Source organism: Rhipicephalus sanguineus, chromosome 5 (genome assembly GCF_013339695.2).
Source record: "Rhipicephalus sanguineus isolate Rsan-2018 chromosome 5, BIME_Rsan_1.4, whole genome shotgun sequence".
In the NCBI taxonomy this organism is placed as follows: Eukaryota; Metazoa; Arthropoda; class Arachnida; order Ixodida; family Ixodidae; genus Rhipicephalus; species Rhipicephalus sanguineus.
Window position 1 is genome coordinate 34,201,305 of NC_051180.1, and position 20,879 is coordinate 34,222,183.

A 20,879-nucleotide genomic window follows, 5' to 3' on the forward strand; every position below is an offset into this window, starting at 1 on the left:
TCTTTCGTAACGAATCAAGATCAGTCCGGGAAACAATGTCACTTTCTAAAATGATATTACGTTTCAACCAAGATACATATTGAACAGCCTTCCTGCACGCGTGATCGAGTATGAATCGGTGCGGTGACGTCTGAAACGGTGCTATAGCTTCTCTGACGACAATTTGGTAATGAACGAATCAAACTTTACTTCCCACTTGGCAATAGTGAAAGGTGAGAAAAAAAAAGCCGTAGAAAGACAGCTTGAGAACATCCCCCCCCCCCCTTCCCCCCTGCCCCGCCGATATGGCATGAAAGCAAAGCAAGGCAGGTAAGCAAACACGCAAAAAAATAGTAAAAAGACAATTAAGTTAATTAATGCGCCGTTATGAATCCCAATGTGAAATAACGAAGGAATATAAACACAATTGCAATCGGACAAACGCGAAGTATCTTGACAGTAAACGAACGGCTGGGAATGGCCACCGCTTGACCTGTCGGTGCTGCTGCCGTTCTGGCAACCAGCGAACCCGTTCGCCTCGCAGAGGCGGCGGAAACGGTGCAGCTGTAAACGCCTCCCGCACCAGTGCGCGCTGAAGTCGTTGCCCCGCTGTTTTGATTTGAACGTGGGCGTTTCTTACAATCATGACGAGAGCCGAGTAACACCTGGACAGCATAGGTCAGGCACAAAGAAACGAGCAGTATAAACAAAAGAAAGAGAAGAAGTTCAACTTGCTGTCATTCTCTTTACAGTGCAGCATAAAGAGTGATGAGGAAGGAGGGACCCAGCCCGACGGAAGACACCTTCGAGAGCTCGCCAATTATAGGCGACTTTGACGTACGAGAAAACAACTGCCACACGGAAGACCGATGCTTGTCTCCCCTCTTTTCTCTCTCTCTCGAAGATACCGCCTTCCTGTTTTCACGTTACACGATGTATACGCTGCAGGCCTTACACGCGCCGCAAATGAAACCACAAAGGGGAAGTCCCCCAACAAAGCAAAAAAGAACGCGACTACCGAGAGCTATAAGGAAGTTTCTTCCACTCGAATGCGGAGGAGCAATAGCCGTGTGCACTTATAAACATGCGCAGCGCTGTCGTATGTTACGCTCCTCGTGTCGAGCTATACACAAACGATGGTGTCACCGTGCACGCGGCTTGTTGACACGCGACTGTGGTGTTCTAAAGCTCGATCGTCGCATCTGTGGCATTAGTGGATAGGAAGGACCACGCGCGTCGCCAGCAGGCCAGACGTAATGTAAACAGCGACTGCTTGTGCGGCGAGCGTGTAGCGACGACAGTAATGCTCGACATCGGCTGACGCCCGAGGACCCAGCGACGACAACACGTAAGTTGAAGCTATCTTGAACTCTAAATTCGGCGAATCACGGCATGCGCGCGAAGTCGACGCGGCCTTGATGTTGCACGAATGCTGCCTTTCAAAGACAAACTTGAATGTTAGCGGAGAAAATACGGCGTATTCATGGCTTTTGCCCAGCGCTTGTGTTGCGTCATTCTTACGCGCACGTGATTGCGTCCTTTATCCTCTACTTCCCCGAGTATGATGGCTCACCAACAGCCCATCAGTACAGCCGTAAGCCCGGTTAACTCGAACACTCCGCCACATGGCCTAGACCGGCTGGATGGATGGATGCTATGAGCGTCCCCTTTATAACGGGGCGGTGACAAGTGTGCCACCAGGCTCGAAAAAAAAAAAAAAAAAAAACTTTACTCTTTCTTTTTTTAGCGTTGGCCTAGTGTCTTTACTTCAATTAAAACTACTTTACTATAGGCTTCGACTGACGACAGCACGGCCAAGCGTTGGACACGGTATGTATGGTTTGCAGCAACGATATATGGAGCGCGGGTCGATCTCACTGGCAAATTTCTGTTTCTCTTCTGCCTGACCGGCGGGTCGAATACACTCGCTTGGCAGGTCCATTTTCGCAACGTTTCGCTCGTGGCTGCGTTCTCATGCGCGCCCATGAAATTCGTTGCCGTATGCCCATCTATAGGCGCGAGAGCTGTCGCACGCGATGGTTCATTGCCGAGGTAAGCATACGGCAACGAATTTCATGGGCGCGCGTGAGAACGCAGTCACAAGCGAAGCGTGGCGAAAATGGACCTGCCAAGCGAGTGTATCCGACCCGCCGGTCAGGCAGAAGAGAAATACAGAAATTTACCAGTGAGATCGACCCGCGCTCCATATATCGTTGCTGCAAACCATACATACCGTGTCCAACGCTTGGCGGCGCTGGCGTCAGTCGAAGCCAGTCGAGGACTCTCGGCAAGGCGTTCGAGGTAACCGTGCTGACGGCTATACAACAGTATACATGGCTTTCGCATTGATGTTGCTTATGTATACACATTGCTCCCTTTTTCATCGTGCGTCTCATTCGTGTTTTGCAGCTCGTTGTTTCCGTTTAGTCAAAGTACCAATTTAACTATCGGTCAGAGATAACCACGCTAAACGGTAGTCGCAGGCGGCGTAAGACAACGTGGCATAACAGCGCGAAAAACGGTACAATGAACTTCAGGACGCACTGTTCATAAACCGCGATGTTGATGCCGCAATGTTCATGAACCAACTAGCCCACCTCAGAACCCTCCGGCGTATGACACTAACTCGGATGTTGAACGCACGTTCGCGCCACGCTACACGTCACAGGTGCGAGAGGACTACTAACCGAAAAATTCGGTAATTTGGCAAAAATGACCTTTCGAAACATTTGTTAGTCACCCCAAAGCTGAATAATAATAATAATAATAATAATAATAATAATAATAATAATAATAATAATAATAATAATAATAATAATAATAATAATAATAATAATAATAATAATAATTAGTAATAATAACAACAAGTGTAACTAAACGCAGGCCGACTCTGAGAAATACATTAGAACTGAACCTGAAACGAAAAAGAAAAACACGCGAAAAAGCGATCTCTCGTGTAATAACTCCTTCGGGCTAATATATATTTAAAGATGTCATTTCCTGTCTACCTCGATCGATTCTATGAAACCGCTCTACGTGCAGAAATGGAGGGGTTGGCTTACTTTAGAAAGTTATACCTATACGAGAAACGTATTAGGAAGAGTTTAGCGCGGTGTAATAACCGCATGCACACTTCTTGGATGTAAAAGAAAACTTAACAACCAACTTGATCGACCACGGGAGAATGACGCAAGCGCTTGGATGGCTGAGAACTTACCTTAACAACATACGCAGTTTCGACAGCTAGCCGCTTCCAAGTTTTCCGCGTGGAGAAGGACGCAGCTTTATAAAGTAACTTGAATATCCCGTCGCTCATTTTTCATCATTAACGGTCAGATAAAAGATATGCAATGCGCACCATTAAGCTAACAACTTTAGATCTGTGTGTAATGTTCTTGAACCTAACGACGGCAGGACATCTAAGTGATATATCCGAAGTGAAGTTTTTTTCATGCGATTGGGCGTATTGTTCTGCATGGATTAAGGATACAATAATTTACGTGCGCAAGTGCGCGCGCGACTAGCGCTTAGCAACAAGAACCATGTGATCGTGTTCAGAACAACTGTTACGGGGTTCCGAAGCGCGTCCTCCTTTGCAGCAATGAAAAGGAAATACATCTCGAAAAATGTATTGCGCCTGACGCGTACGAAACAGCGCTTCCATTCTTTCATGCTATTATTCTATAGGCTGAGCAATTAAATGCTCGAACGACAACCTTTTTATACAGCTGATAAATATAATTCGGAGAATATAGATTGCACCACGTTGTTCCTGGAAAGCTATAATAGCTGCTAAAATCTTAGTATTTACGCAATAAACTACACGGTAAAAATAAAGGACACAAAGAGCAGCGGCGATCTGTCCGTCCTTCATCCTTTCCGTGTAGTTCTTTGCGCCAGTACGACGTTTCAAGCGTCAACCAACTATAGCCCAACATCGCATTCTGCTGAGTCACTGCTAAGTGTTCACGCAACACGCATTTAAAGACAACTGTGTCTATCGCATTTCCCAGTTTTCGATGCTCACCACTGGATTATACAGACGATCTTAGGTAAGACATGTGGGCGCCGCCACCTGGGCTGTCAAACGAATGTCTTTTTAACTTTTGCATCTCGTGACCTCAAATTGATAAGGTCAAGAAACGTGGCATGGACCAACACAACCGTCTTACAGCGGGGCCGTTATGCTCGAGGTTGGCCCTGCTGTACAGGTAGCGGAGCTGTTATAGGTCGGCCCGTGTGTCGTAGACAGAAAATTATCATCGCCATGAACCGGCACGCGCGCTCTGTTCTTCAATGTCGTCTTCTGCTTCGCTCCCAGGACACGGGCGCCCATTTCTCCGGCGTGGCCTGTAATAACCCGGCCTTTCGGGGTTTGCATGGGTTATAATATAGTTCATTTCTGTCCAACGTTAACTGAGAACGATGAAAATACGGGCGAAAGGCGACGAGTGTCAGTCCCTGGTACATGCATGCTGCGCAAAACATCAAAGAGGCGTGTACTGAACCAAGCAAATCCGCACGGCCTTCCGCGCTTAGCTCCCTGAGATTGCTTACGTTGCCTCGGACCTCATCACTTGCATACCGGTGAATCTCCGCTAAACTTATTTCTGAAGCACTGAACTTATCCAGGAAGCGAGTCGCATTCGTAATTCTAGAGCAGTTGGCCTAGCGTAAAGCCTACGCGCGAATGAGTTTCAGAAGTATCGAAGCTCATTTTGGAACATTCCGAGCAAACTCGGCAATGACTTTATCGACAATTCGAAAACAGTAGAGGAAATGTGTGCGCATCACTATGATCGTGAAACTGCACAGTAGTTCCTGACTGAGACGAAAGAAAGGAGGGACCCAGAAAAGGGTCCTCTGGTTTCCTGCTCATGGCACTCCGAGAGGACTCGAGCAAACCAAAGCCGGGAAGGCACCTTCCTGGTCTTTCTAAGCATGTAAGCGCAGTAACTATGTATAGCCGGCGCAATCACGCTATCTAGTTATTCTAATACGTTCGACGGATCACACAGCTTTTTGTCTCCTCTTCTACAAATTAGAAGGAATTCAATTAATATGACTGCAAAGGTTACTAAAGGCATTCTAAAGACACGAATCCGGACTGTCCACGACTCAATTCTACCGAACACCGAACGAATTCCTTTGAGGGTGGCATGAAAACACGGGCCGCGACACCGAGACTCAGCACTATACAACGATAGAAATCGGTCGAGTACGTGAAAACGGCCAGCCGGGCCACGCAAATGCCAGCACGGTACGAGGAGTGCGGGACAGCCAGAGAGAACCCCGCAGCTCCATCATTACCGTTTCGGCGGCAGGGCACCGGCGCTGATAAATGCGCCGAAAGGCGAAGCAGCCGGCCGGCAAAAGGAGAAAGCACGAGGAGGAGAGGAGGTGGTCGCCGCGCTCGGACACCGGGACCGATGCGGGGTTCCGGCAAACAAACAGCCATACGGGGGGACGCGTGCGCGACTTGGGCCGCTGGCACTGCGGACGTCCATGAAGGTGGCGTTATAGCGCTCGGTACCCACGTATCGCGGGGGGAAGGGGGTGCTGTCCTCCCCACAAACAAGCGCAAGCGCGCAGCCCCGTCGTCTTTATCGCAAAACGGAATGACGACGGCGTCTGCGAGAAATAACAAGAAGGCTCGGCTTCGGCCCAAGGCGCGCGACCGGTGCCGCCGTAGTTGCGAGGCGGCGGCGCGCTCCCCGGCAGAACGACTGCGCCTGACAGGCCGGGCCGGACGCGGACGTATAACTAATGACGGCATATCGGTCTGCGCCGCGTGTCGCACCGCTGCAGCTGCGCAACGCAGCGCGCGGCCGCGACCCCTTCGGACCGCATCAGCGCCCGGTTTCCCACCCCTGGACCTCGATCCCCTAATAACCTCCGGTATCGCGGCCCACGCAAAGCGCGCCAGAGGTGGGGGTGGTTCCTAGGGAAATGGCTCGGCTCAAAATTGCCCCACCAAGGAGAGAGGTTTTTTCCTCCCCACGATGTCCTTTATTTTTCCTTGTCGCCAACGCGGTCGCCTCTATTTGGGCGCGCCGGACCGAACAGCTCTGTGCGGTGCCACCCTCCTCTCCCAAGACGCAGAGAGCCACGGCTTCGCAACTGCGGCCGGCTATCAGAGAAAAACTCGGCTGACGGCCACAGTGGCAGACAGTGCCAAGTGTGTATGCCTGTGCCGTGTGTCTGGAAGCTGTATACACAACGCCAAGCCGCGAAACACAGCGCCGATATGGCATCGCTTTCTCAGCAGCTCGCCTTTTACTATCGCGCTGACCGCACCATTTGAAGACACGCGCGCTGCCAGAAGCTCGATAGACTACGACGTGGGCGAAGGCAAAAAACGCGCGATTTGATGATGTTCGTGCCATTTACAGAAGGGCGAAACAAAGACTGCCAAAAGAACAACAACGAGCAACTTAGGTGGTAACTCGCTGAAACCGTCGAATCTCACGCATATATTTAATCTTACGCGATATTTAAGTTTTGTGACTCGTACGTTTCGGTATATAGTTCCTAACCTGTTATATAGCATTGTGGCTCATTAAGCCAGTTGATGAAAAAAAAAAAAAAACAAGAAGCGTTTTCTGCAGAATTCCATTTCCCATAGAAAAAAAAAAGATCCCGGTAACAGTGAAAACATCAGACGCAATGCTGATACTAAATTATTTTAAAAAGGAAAGAGATAATCATACTGATTATGTGACAAAACCGACTTTGCCAGCGCTGGTACATTGTACTTGAACGCATTGTTCATAAGCTGGACATAGCTGTAACTGCAGATGTTGTCAGCTAAAGCAATAATACAGAACTCCCCTCAATAAAGTGTAAATAAGATCTTCTTGGAAGACTGCTTTCTTCTATGAAAGTGTGAGAACCAGTTTATTCAACGGAATCCTTTTCTCTTTGTGTGGTAGATTAGCCCTTTTTTGTTTTAGAGAATGAATGCGGTCCTGCGTTTCTGTCATCAAGAGAGTGCTGTTTCACAAGCGAGCCAGAAACCTGAGGTGTTGGTGCTAATTTAATGTCGCCAAGTAAGGCAGTCGACACATCTAGCTATTCCAAATTTTCCACTAAAGGTGAGTAAAGAACGACGCGGACACAGCGCTGTGTCCGCGTCGTTCTTCGTCCTTGCTCTTTTGTGCGCTCAAAAAGCGAAACGTGATAGGCAGTCGCGTGCAGCTGTACGAAGTGACATGTTATGCGCTGAACTGTGAACGTGCGCAATTTGAACAGAGCTGCGTGTTTCTTATTTTTCGTTGAAGAGCGAGTTCTCGTCAGTGAACTCTCTTTGGAATTCTGTTTTCTTCTCTTCTTTCGTCTTGCTATTTTAGTCATTCATTCATTCATTCATTCATTCATTCATTCATTCATTCATTCATTCATTCATTCATTCATTCATTCATTCATTCATTGCTTTTTTCCCCTGCAGAACACAGATAAACGGAGTAGCCTATCGAGGTGCTCTTTACTTCAATCTCTCCACGACAATCGAGGTAAAACAGAACAGAGTGAATATCCGAAACACCGAACAACTCAGAAGTACCGATAAGCTATCGCGACGACATCGCGGAACGAGCAGCGTAAATTCTGCGCCTGTGCTCGTGACGCGTGCAAACTAGGCACATTCGTTCGGTAGCAGAAACGTGAGCTAGAGCCGTGCTGTTGGCGTTCGAAAGAGAGCGCCGAAGACGAGACGAAAGTGAGGTCGGCGATGAAGGAGGCAAGGGCGGCCGTTCGCTGTTCAAAAGACGCTCACAGCGCGGAAGGCCAGCGCGGGTCGGAGTGCAAGCATGTGCGTCGAGCAAGGGAAACAGAAGAGGGAGGGTTGAGAAAGTTAAATATTGACCCTTGGGTCCTGGCGACGACGCGCTAAAGGACCCAGGACACGTCTCTTGGAAATTTGGAAGCGGCCCCACAGCGTGTGTCCCGGCGAGGCGGCGGTAGCGAGAGCCCGAGTTTGTTTACGAGATAGAACTGGCTGAATAAAACATGGCGGCCCGGCCCGCTGGGGCCGAATCGAGAAGGGCCACTCGGTCGTTGCTGGATGCCGTGTCGTGTACTCTTCTGCTGCACACGTCCCCAGCGTCCGCTCGAGGGTCGCCGGCTGCTTTCCTTGTCCCCGACAGCATCGTCCGAGTCGACCGGGCTTGTGTTTTTCTTGGGTCACTCCCTCTCTCTTTTCGATCCTTCAGGTTCGGCGCACGCGCAGTGCCGAGCGGGCGTGCGAGTTTTTCAACGCCCGCGAGAGCGCCATGCTCTGCCTTCCGGGAGTGCAACCTCTCCTGAAGATCCCCGAGAGCATGTTATATTCACCAATCAGTGTTTATTATTGCTCGAAAGACATTTTTCCGCCTCCGTTATTTCCTCGCCAAATCTGACAGTTGGTTCTCCATCATCCTCGTATGCTCTGCATTACTAAATGAACACACAACAATCCCGACCGCGAGTATTTTCTTTTTGTACAATTCAAACTGAGTTTTTCAGGGGAGGAGGTAATGACCAGCTAATAAAGCCTTAACTGCAGACATAACTGATTAGCGCTAGCCCAACAAGCCCAACTCACGCCTGTAATAAAGCCTTAACTTCGTAAGAGGGGCATGGTCTAAATAAAGCACGCGCCGCGCCGTTGTACGTATTGCTCACCTATCGAACAAAGGCTACATACATGGACACATTCCAGACAGAGGAAAATGTTCAGATGCGCGGAAAAGCAAGCTTCTGTGAAAGCGGCCGCACTGCAAGCACCTCTGCAACTATAATGCGGCGACAGCTGGAAGAAGTATTTCATGCAAATTTATTAGCGGCTTGTTTTTTGGCCATTATGCTTTCCATTTTCACTATTCACGCAATGCGTTGAAAAGTGTAACAGTAGCACGTTTATAGAAGATGCGAAAAAATGATGTCAGAAACACGGAATTAATAAATAAAAGATACCGTTCAAAACATATCCCATTATACTTGGAAAACAACGATGACGATTCCGAGTAGAGCAGGCCCTACATAAATATAAAAAAAGAAACAGAGACAAGCGAATAACAAGAAGAAGGAGAGAGAAGAAAAAGACAACTGGACCAGCGTATCCTTGGTATGGCCGTGAACCAGGGTCCGTGTTCTCGAAGCTTTCCTTACGTAAGTCTCACTTGGCATTGGCCGGTCGCCTTCGGTAATGGTACATGAACCGTTTGAACTTGCTAAAATATTATCTTACGCGTATTTGTAGCGCAATAAATATTTATGAATATTGGCCCAGAGGGTGAATTCGCAAAGTTTTCCCTGTCTATGCGCTCTTTTCCATTCACTGTCTTTCTTCGCTAACGATATGCTGAGCGAGAGCATTGATTGAAATGTGCTCTTATGTCTAGCAAAAGAAAAATTATTTGGAAGTCAAAATTATACACATTAGGACGCATGAAATAAAAAAAAAACAAAACGCCAATCAAATACAGACAGCTATGCGAAGCCATAAGATCCCTCAGACATCAACCGTACGAACGAGGTGAACGAACAGTAACTTATTTCAACGTAATTTAGAAACTCTGTACGAAGAATAAAAGAAGAGAAAGACAACCAATCCAAGTGAAGACAAGACAACACAAGAAGGGGCACCCGAAGCCGCCAATACAGCCGGTTGAGTGTCAGCCTACTTCTATTAACCGTCGTTGCTTTACGCGAAATGATGCACGCAGAAGCCAGGCCTAAGTCCACATCCGAAATTCAACTCTAGAGACAACGACAGCAAGTGACGAACACGACAAAACGGCATGCCAAGAAAACACTGCAAGGCGCGCCCTGACGTCAACGCAGAGCCATGCAGGAGAAACTCCACGTCAGCCGAAAAACACAGAAAGCGCCGAGCACACTACATGGTATAAACGTCACCACGCAAGAGAACAACAAAGTAAAGATGCAAGGAAAGGGGAGGGCGGAGCGAATATCGCGAAGAAAATGGCCGAGCGGGGGAGGATCCTGGAACAGTCGTTCATTTCGCGTTTCCATATCCGGCGCGCGACATACGGCCGGCGGCGAGTGCGGCACGCCGATGCCAGCAGCCGGTGCGGATTGTGGAGATCGCCGAGGGCTGCTGCCGCTGTAGGGACGCGCAGCTCGCGCACTGGACGCTATGCGAAGAAGGGGGAAGGAGGACTACGCTTTTACGACGTGCCGGCGAAATTTATCGCGCCGTCAGCTTGACCGGCGCGGCTGGAGAGCGGGCCCGGCCCTTCCCGGCGCGAGGATCAAGCGGCACGACGGACGTCCCATCTCGTTGAGTGTCCGCGCCCAGACTGGAGAGGCGAGTAATTCCACGATGGAAGAAGAATAACGGCGAAAGAAAGAAATCACAGGGTTATACACTATAGCGCCACAACGGCTGAAGTCTTTTTGGACAAGCCCTGTTTTTTACATTGTTCCTCGCCTTTTGTCAGGGAGCAGGCAAAGGGACACGTACGCATGGCTGGTTCACCCGGTTCTGCGTCACCGAGGCCTTTTAAACGAGTACTGCAATGAAAAGTCCTATAGGCGAATTCCGCTGAATCCCTACAGCGATTTACAGATGTCTTTTTCTTCCTGTCTAGAATACTCTAGAAGACAGAAAAACCAAGAACACTGCCAAGCAATCGACTGCCATGTAGAAGGCCTGGGTTCGATTCCTGCTAGAACAGTGAGATTTTTTTCGTCTTTTTTTTGTTGTTTTGCTTCCATCGGGATATTTCACCCATCGACAACGCTGCCGACGACGGCATCGCAATTCTCCGACACGGGCACCTTCACGTCCGTTGCAGTTGATATTTCTAAAGCACTGGGCTGATAACATGGGAGGGAATCACCTGTGGCGCAGACCCGAATACCATGGGCCGGGACATGATGCGGGTATATGTCACACGTGGCATGGCGGAAAGGGTTTCATGACCTGTGTGACAGGGAAGTCGAGTTATTCATTATGCGAATTATGTTCGTCGTACACTCACGTCCTCCTATGCCAGTTTGGCAATATACCAAGGAGACGACCACGAAAGCGCCAAGACATAGGCGGCTAGATAGGTAGATAGAAGCGGTCAAAGTGCTCTTGGTTGGCTAAGAAATGCTTCGCATTTAAAACAACTCTCGCAAAACTCAGATATAGGGACAGCCATGCCGAAACCTAAAAGTTCCTTATAGTATTGGTCTCCACGTCAAGGTACGAGGAAGAAAAATTAGAAGACGGCAAAAAGGTTAGGCGAGATCTAATTCATTGATCTTCTCCGAAGCGCAGCTGCGCATATATGTTTTTTTTTCTTATTATTATTATTATATTCACGTAAGATGCGAATGTGCGCATGACGTTAAAATAATATACATCCCCGCCTTCTTCTGTATACGGCACCACAAAATCAAAATAGAGGGTTGCATCATCTTTATCTAATCCATTTTTTTTTATCAATTACATTTTTGCGTACGTACCGCGATACTCAAGTGTGTGCAGAACGAGGCAAGAACCGTAAGGTTCACTACAATATTCGCAGCACTGCGAAGTCAAATCCCTCTGGATTTGTGTCATTCACCTTACCGTGAAGCAACGCTCCGCAATTCGCATACTCCATAACATATTACTAAACAGCATCAGAACATATCGGAACAATTATGATGGACCCGTATTAACTTCTCAGACCCAACTGGCGGTATCCATATGCGAATACACGTCAAAGACAACAGAAGCCTCATCAGACACTCGCTCAATCCAACCTGCATGAAATCTGATAAGTATCAAGAAAACGATTCCACGGACCGCTTTGAAAGCACTATACTCGCGGACAACATTTCTTGGAAATGAAGGGAAGGCTAGAACGCGTGTGCTACCGCTGAAGATTATAGTTCCACAATTGCATCGGTGTTTTCAGCGTGAGAATAAAAACAACAACATTACTTTATTTTCTAAGGGGTACTGTTGGAAAAGAGGGTCAGCGCGCACAAAGGAGATATTTATACTTGTTTTGCTTGATGCCATGTCATTTTGCGTTTTTGCACCTGCGAAAACGTCGCACCTTTTACGTGAACCTCACAGTCAAAATGGCGCCTTCGTCTTCAGGTGAGTGCGTGTCACCCTCCAGCTTTTCCGACGATTCAACGAGGGATCTTGTGACGAATTTCACTAACAAATGGCTGTATAAGCCTGCGACGGCGCTCGAATAATCAAATGGCCGTCATAGGAAATACGGAAGGTTCACAAACCAAACCTAGATTCGAAACGCGCGCCTAACCGGACTACTTCGCGGAGCAGAACATGTGCAGTAGCTCCTCCCCCGTAGCGTTTCCTTCATTGCCAAGAAAAGTTGTCCGCGAGATATATATATATATATATATATATATATATATATATATATATATATATATATATATATATATATATATATATATATATATGACTCCGACTATATTTTCCTAAAGTAGCGGTTCTGTTAACTCTTTAATAAACAGGCAATTACATTTTTGAAGCAGAAGGAGCTTGGCGTGAGCAAGTTGGTTTAACATACTAGATGAAAAAAAAAAAAACGCCGCGCAAAAAACACGAGGACTAGAAGAAAACACAAGAGATGAGCGCGAACTATCAACTGAACTTTATTTTAGGAAACACGAATACTTATACACGAAAAAAAAATACAATATCGCCATCATGACGTACTAAGGCTCTTTTCTTCAAGTGCCACTGACGCGCAGCTAATGCACGTGTCTCCGGCGCGCGCAGTGTAAAAGGCTTCGAGGACATCCTCCTCTCTAATCTGTTCTAAGCGTTTTCTTCTAGTCCTCGTGCCTTCTGCACAGCGTTTTTTTTTATTGCGATGGCAATTATATGGACAGTCTCAACTGGATTTTGCCGTCGCCGCCGTCATGCACTGTATATGTATAAGCACATATATATATATATATATATATATATATATATATATATATATATATATATATATATATATATATATATATATATATATATATAAAAGCCCCCAAAAATAGTTCAGAAAAATGCTTCCGAAGCGCGAAATCGAACCAGGGACCTCTTGTTCCGCAGCGAGTGGCGCAAACCACTACGCTACGAAACGCAGATCCTCCACGTAGCTAACGGCGAGCGTTATATACACACCCTTTACCGCTGGATGGACTCAGAGACGATTTGCCCTTCCGCTGTCTGCTCGCGCGGTTTTCTCGTGGTGAGGGGAAGAGGGATGTTTCAAGCTTTCACCGTATGTCCGCGCTCATGTTACGGAGCGTACGAAAGTCACTCGAGCTCAAGGGACGCCGCTAAACGAACAGAAGATGAGCGCGAACTATCAAGTGTCACAGCTCGACACTTGAAGCACGCTAGTTTCCTTCGCTGCTTCGGCCGCCTTTGCAACAGGAGCGCTGTTCAAACTGAGAGTATCCATTGGCGAGCCTCACTTCGTATAGCATTAGTTTCTTGCTATCGCATTCATTGCTTCGCCCTTGCGGCGAAACTGTGACTTTTTTCATTCAGTAATTACATTTGTTTCTGCTTTGCTTTATTAACAAATATGATGGATTACACTTTACAAGTGAACATAGCAACAATGAAATTGCCAATTTAGGCATGGACGCAAGCACCGGGTCGACAACATTTAGGAAATACACCTCATTAGTATTCGAGCCAGTAGGACAACCACATTTTTATTCCACGAAAGAATGCGCCTCATAAAATGCCGACACGATGACGTCCATAAGCGAAATAATGGTGTTCTGTGTTTTGTATTAAGTGTGAGCTGATATGAAATGTGAAGTACCAATGAAGTGCTCCTCCTGAATTATCCGAATCCGACCCGTAACCTCAGAACATCGCCTTACACATATTAATCGAAGTACTCATTGTTAATATTCCTACCAAGGCTTAATCGAGAAGAATCGCGGCCTCTGCAGTACGAGTACCACGTCGAGCGCTCTCAGCGAAATGGTATTTCAGGATTGCAGTTGGAAAGTGCACCTCAAAGGCAGTCCCCGTTTAGCATCAGAGGTCTGAGGATATTTAAAAGCTGAAACAGACAAGAAACTAGTGGTGGCAAAGAGTAGGCACAAGGAGTGACGAAAACCTTCTCGTTTCCGAAATAGACGAGCCACGAATGAAGGTACGTTATCTGCCAGGAACGAAATTTGCTCCCAAGCAATCGACCAAATATAAATTTCTCTTTAATTTGAAGAAAGGGCCTATTCAAGGTTCGCTTATCGGATACTCAGAAAATTAATCTTAGAGTTGCGTTTTGCAGAAACCACAAATGCCCAGGTAAGGCCTACCAGCACCGCGCGCCAAAAATAAATTTAATAATAATTTAGTAACAATACTTCACTGATCTATAGCAGCTGCTGCCGATGCCGGGGGAAAAGTTACCATTCACTTAAGACGCCGCGCGCTGGGCCCCAGACAAGACTACAAATTTTAGTTTTCATTGAAGCCAGCACAGTTCTCCGTCAAGCGCTTACAAACACTAATCAAGAGCCACGGCGACTTCACCTGCGTTCGCTAACCGTCAACATGACTTCTAACTCGGCACGCCAGAAAAAGAGATGCAGGAAAAGGAGCGATTAATTTCGCTAGATAAAATGACAAAGCTCTCACTCATGTGGCGTGGAGACAAAATAACAGCGTCCGAGAGCTTCAGCTTTAGTCGAGGTTCACGTACACACTTACTTTTATGGTGACGTCACCACAACAATGAGGAAGCACTGTAAACCCACCTGCAAAGAAGAAAAAAGAAAACAAATCAAACTTGCCATTCAGAAAAAGAACGGGTGCACACTAACTAAGAGACTTAACTATCTAGCGGCGTATGCCACTGCAAACCGGAAGTTTTAATAAGTACTCGGCGCTACGCTGCCGTAGAGAGCAAGAGCGTAAACGCTCAACAAGCTACATCGCGCAAAGGTCACATCAAAATGCACAAGACGCCGACGAGGGTTGTTGTAGCGAGAAGCGAGCCTTATATTCGGGGAACTGCAAATGCGTTCCTTATGAGCTTCCTGCCATGACGACAAGCCTTCACGTTGTGCACATACATACATACATACATACATACATACATACATACATACATACATACATACATACATACATACATACATACATACACACGTACGTACGTACGTACGTACATGCGTTTTGTTTCAATACATTGTTCTTCAAACGGGAGATTGCTTCTTTTACGTGGAGAGACATCGGCGACGTGTTCTGCGCACGTTTAATAGCTTACCTACGATTTGCTTAACATTGTTGAACAGCCAGGTCACATGCACTCAGAAAATTATATTTATGGAAGGAGAGAAATTGTCATCCGGCCATTTGAAGCTTCGCGGTACGAATGCATGGGTGAGAATTTCGCCCTTTCAAGAACCTTTCTGCACCTAGCGGCCATCATCAACGCCGATTTGCCAAACGACATTTACTATGAACGCGCTCCACACGGCACTCTACCAAGAATATTCTACGCTGATACAACAGCCAAAAGTGCACACCCAAATAATAAGGTAGGATCGCTCACTACAGTCTGACAAACCAACAAGAGACATGAATAAGCTAATGCGCGCCGTACATTGCATAGTTGTGTCTATGACACTCTAGTTATCTACAGAAGAATTCGGAAATGTCATCGAGGCTGTTCACACGATCAACAAATACATTCAAATTTATAACATAAGGGAAGCAGAGCCACGCGCACGTTCAGGGCATCGCAAGCACAACAAGACTACAGGAGACATTCAAGAAAGCGTTACAAGTGGGCGATGCATAGCACGCGTCGAAATGTCGCGAGTCAGTCGTACTCACGGGCATGCAGCGGTCGGCTTCCACCGCGAATGACGACCGCGAGGAACGTACGAAACGATTAACTTCCCAGTCTCTCACCCCCTACAAGCCGCAGAACACCAGAGAACTGCCTCACGAGGCACAGCCGGGCGCTGGAAAATGCCTCGCTCGAACAAAGTACAGAACGGTGGCGTCACGCTGACTATACGATATCCCATGACATCATAATCATATGCAGCCGTGTCAACGAACCAAGAAATCACGAAAAGAAACGAACAAAAAGTCCACCACGCATAAGTGCTCAGTTTCAAAGTCATTGTTCGTAGAGGCTTCGGCAACTGGTGAACGTCCGCGAAAGATCTAAGAATAATGATAACAAATACCCCGCAGCGTGTATGCATGCATAAACAGCGCAAACATTGACGAATTGGGTTCCCCGCGAACGGCATTGTTGCACGCTCCACTGCGCTCACGGTGAAAAATAAAAAATTAAGATAAAGTGGAAGCGAAGCTAGCTTCTGCTGAATAAACTAAACGGCTGTCACACGACCATGACAGAGACAGAACGGACACGTTATTAATTCACTATTTATTCAGCTAAAGCTCCACCATATGTACGCCAGACCGAGTAGACCCTGCTTGGAAACGATTTCAACGTTGACGTTCGGTCACACTGGTTAGCAGACATCGCTAGGACTCGTTCTTTTTTATTTGCATTGAATATTATTATATTCTGTTGGCCCCGCGACACCTCTCGACGAAGCAGGAGCACCTCTCCTTTCCCTTTCCTCTATTCACAGCTACCGCGTAAAGCCGAACCCCCTCGACTGGAGAAGACCTGTGCGGCTTGACCAGAGAAGTCAAGCAAAGGTGCGGATGTCAAAACCTCACACATTCGATAGCTGACACCAGCAAGCACTAGAGCATTCGTCTCCCTCCAAGGCTGACGGAAGTATCGATAAGAAATGCACGAAGTATTCGCATATTGGCCGGGGAAAAAAAAAGAAAACAAGAAAACATGGAAGAAATATGGCCGCAAAGCCAGAGATAACATTTCAAGATAGAGCTGATATAGTCGTGAAGGTGCTAAACTTCAATTACAAATATACAATTTTATTAGCTCACTCAAGATGGTTGTATGACTATTTTTAGACACGCCTTCATTAAATGCAGAATGGAGTAGCAATAACCTAAGTCAAACGTAGCATGAAATGGAAACGTAAGCTGACTTATCATACCACATCACATGACGTCAGTAAGAGGCCTGAAAACTGCCTGAATATGTAAATAAAGCAAAATTTTGAACACTGTTAGGCTTGCCGTTGAACGCGAAAGGTGGGACAGCAGAAAAAAAAAATATAAGCTCTATACCGAGTTTGTTTTATCTTTCACGTTGTAATTATTAAGGAAAAAATGCAATATAACTAGTAATATTGTTAACTAACAACAACAACAACAAAAATTGTAAGGCTAGGTGTAAGAAATGGCACGTAACGCGAAGGTTATATCATCACCCAATGTTTACGAGAACGTGACGATATCTTCGACAAATCACACAGCTAGGTGAGCGCCGGGAGCCCCTGGTGCACCGTTACATCCAATTATTCTCGCACGCAGGCGTCCCATTGTGATTTCCCTAAGATAGTACAAATAAACACATTCATGACTTGACCGTACGTGCAAAGCAGTGCTTAGACAAACGCACTAGCAGCATTTCCGCATTAGCAACAAGAAAAAAAGACGATAATGGACGTCGGTACCTCGTACACACACAAAATTTTAAAAGGAAAAGACGGAGGGATACGTCGCTAAAAGAAAAAAAAGACTTGGACTGGGCAGTGCGAAGAAACCATTGTTAAACTAAAGCGAGCGCCTCCATTTTTTTTTCTTCTTTCTTTCTCCTCCACTCGCTGCTCATTAAGGCACACTTGCAGACCGCCCGCCTGTGCGCGCCGCAGCGAACAAGAGCGGAAGGAAAAGAAGGGGCCGAACTCCGGTCACCGCCGCGGAGCCTAACGATCCGCGGACGCTGTACGTGTTGATGCTTTTCCACGGACCGGCGCCTTGTCCGGGCGCTCATTATAATGGCACGCTGCCAGCGTGAAGCTTCCAGGCACTGAGTCCTTCCATCCCTCTCCAGCTCCTTCGAACGTCTTTCTCCGCGGTTCCAAGCGCTGCCGAAGCCCTTTGTTCGGTCCTACAGCCTGCAGCCGCCGCGCACTCGAATTACATGCCAGCGATCTTCGGCGGACAGATTGCGGCCAATCGATGCAACGCTGGTTAAGTGAGCGCCCTCCGCCTCGCCATTCTCGGAGAAGAAACGGACGCTGTTAATCAATGGATATTTCGTTCACCCCTCAATAACTCTCCAAATGGTAACCGTCCATAAGGGGGCGCGTTAAAGCCTACAGCCAAAGTGGGAGAATACAGAAAAAAAAAAGAAAGAAAAGAAAAGGAATGAATGAACGCAAGCGAACGTTGAAACGCGTACGAGCGAGCGACATTTTGGCGATATGTGTGCGTTTATTGCTTCACACTACACAATGCCATAATTCTCTTACGCCACGTTTGATTTACCTTTTGATATTTTTTTACAGGCGCGCGAAATGACTGGAGGGACCGAAATCACCACTGGCCTCGACATTTCGACTCTGAGCAGCAGCGGTTACAGACAGACTACGCACACACAGATCACGCGAGCGGAATGCCGCGAAGTACAGTGCGTTCGAAGCACCCGCGACTTGGCGCGCCTAGTAATCATGCCGTGATCGAGTGCTCCCAAGACCACGGGCGGATGACGAGGCACAGAGGAGGCTAAGCGCAGGAAGACTTGCTATCGGGTTCTTCCCATCGCTTCACGCAAAGAACAGCGGTGTCAAATGCCACCAATGGAACAGGACACTTTCCGCGTGTCCGCACAGTCTGATTTTTGTGTGTGTGTGTGCTTTTATTTCGTAAAAATTCTTGCTCCCGTATCGTGCTTTCCCCCATAATGAACAAGTGCTAGGCATTGAAATATAAGTGAACTCTCAGCGGCATTAGTTATTAATATGTTTCATCATTTTCTTTTTGATAACGAGAGCATTAGATCAAAATTCGTGGTGATCAGAAATGCAACATCACAATAAAGGTTTCGAATACAGACGTGAGGCTTGTAGCAATGCGCGTATTGAAACCAATACTAAGTAGCGGTCGTGTTTGATTTGGAAGCGTAAAGTGTGGCAACAGGTAGGAAGAAAAACGAAATCGCCAAACGCACGCACGAAAATGGACACTGACACATTAGGACGCTTTGAGATGGTGATTTGGCGAGACCTTCAACAAACTTTAGGAATGACATAATAACTGGGCGACGACAGTGAATACCTTATCCTAATTAAAAAAAAAATTGCAGTGGCTTAGCTCGGCTATGCCTGGATATACGTAGCGTTAGCCAAAGGTTCAGCTGATTATTCTTAGCTTTCCAGATTGTCTAGGATTATTAGCCTTCTTCTGTTCATTCTTCGTACGCTGAACCGCTAATTGCCAGGCAACTACTTCGGGATCCGATTAGATAAGCTTCTCGGCTCTTCTACGCTGTTGAGCAGCATTTGCGCTCTCCTTCTCCATGGTGTTACCTACCTGCAAACGCCAGTCAGCGGCGCTATCAAGCGGCTCCAGCACAGTGCCAGACGGCGACTGCACAACGAAGGCGAATAGCTGCGCGCGCGCTGGCGCCAATACGTCTGCCAAGGCTACGACGTCACTCTGGAAAGCACAGACCGGCGGCGGCGAGTCGCGCGCGGCGGTGGCGGAGTCTGTGCGCGCGCTGGCGCCAGCGGCGCCAGTTTGTCTGCCGCGGCTACGACGCCACTCCTCCTGAACCCGCAGACAAGCAGCGGCGAGCCGCGCGTGGCGGTGTCGGAGAACGCGTGAGATGCCAGCTCCGGTGACCCAGCTGTGCGACATCCCTGATCCTCGCGCATGCGCAGCACGGCTCATGAGGATCCACGGGAAATCGGCTACGGCTATAGGAAAGTGTAGCGAACGCTACAAAAGCTAATCTAGTTCATTTTCAGTATTTTAAAGGCGCTACATCTCAGCGGGAAACACTGAATGCGGTATGTTGCAACAGTTCGCGAATCATCAATGAAAACACGCACCCGGCATATGTGCGGGAAAACGAATGCGACATGAATGCATAATATGATCTCATTTTGCGAGTCATAAGCTTGTTGAAGACATCTATGTCGTAATACTTGCCAGTCTCCACTTCACATGTAACACAAGGCCTTCCCCGTCTTTAGTTCTTAATATTTGACTTTTTTTCTGACATTTCGTGCTGTCTTCGTTTTCGCTTCCTGATACAAAGAAGCTATAACCACAGATCTACTCCGGTTAAGTTCAACGTTTACCTGTTACCTTTATCTGCTCGACCACCCGGAACAGCGGCATTAATGGTTTCAACAAAGAGACTACAAAATTCCGGAAATATTATTGGGCCAATGTCCAGTTCAAAAACGCGATGGTCACCTGTATTGTGACTAGGGGGCGCAGCTACCCCTGCCGACTAGCGGTCTTTATAGAGACCGACAGTTCAGTCAGCCGCTTCCAAAAACACTTATAAGTGTTGTTGGACGCAGAACTTAAGTACTATCTTAAGCGAGCTAGGTGTTCATCAACAAGTACACAAGCGCACAGTAGCTTGCAAATTTCTGTGACAGAAGCAGATCTTTTAAAAGCTCTTGCAAGAATATGCCCATATTACTTTTACCGTTATACCAAGGAGCATAAAACACTGTCAGTACCAAAAGAGGGCACAGGGTGCCACTTTCCCTATGGTCTGTATCCGCCAACAAAACACCACCACATCAAGTTCGCACAGAAAGAAAAGGTTGGTACCCGAAACAGGACGTAAGAAGCGTATACGTAAACCCTTCGGTCGATGCATGACCGCTGCAAAAGCTGCGCCCCAGCCAGCGATCAGCTCAGCACAGGGGTTCTCTAGCGCGGAACAAACAAGGCACACGAGCATCTAAGCAGCGCCGAGGTTGGCCGGGAGGAGTGCTGCCGGTCTCCACGAGTGCAGGGGACGCTAACCGCCGATTGCGCATCCCCGTCGGGA

The 20,879-nt window shown here is 47.4% G+C and overlaps 2 long non-coding RNA genes across 2 annotated transcripts in view; one reads left to right on the forward strand and one right to left on the reverse strand.

The window, feature by feature from the left end:
- The window catches only part of LOC119392817 (uncharacterized), a 47,988-nt gene extending 32,122 nt beyond the window's left edge, over nt 1-15,866 (reverse strand). Inside the window, exons 1-2 of the long non-coding RNA XR_005183712.2 lie at nt 15,797-15,866; nt 14,666-14,712 (exon numbers count right to left, since the gene is read on the reverse strand). This is a non-coding gene — a long non-coding RNA (uncharacterized LOC119392817). The remainder of the gene's footprint in view (nt 1-14,665; nt 14,713-15,796) is intronic.
- On the forward strand, nt 954-18,869 carry LOC119392816 (uncharacterized). The gene is made up of 3 exons (XR_005183711.2): nt 954-1,327; nt 7,427-7,490; nt 18,373-18,869. It is a non-coding gene; the product is annotated as an uncharacterized LOC119392816 (long non-coding RNA).
- Nucleotides 18,870-20,879: the final 2,010 nt, after the last annotated feature.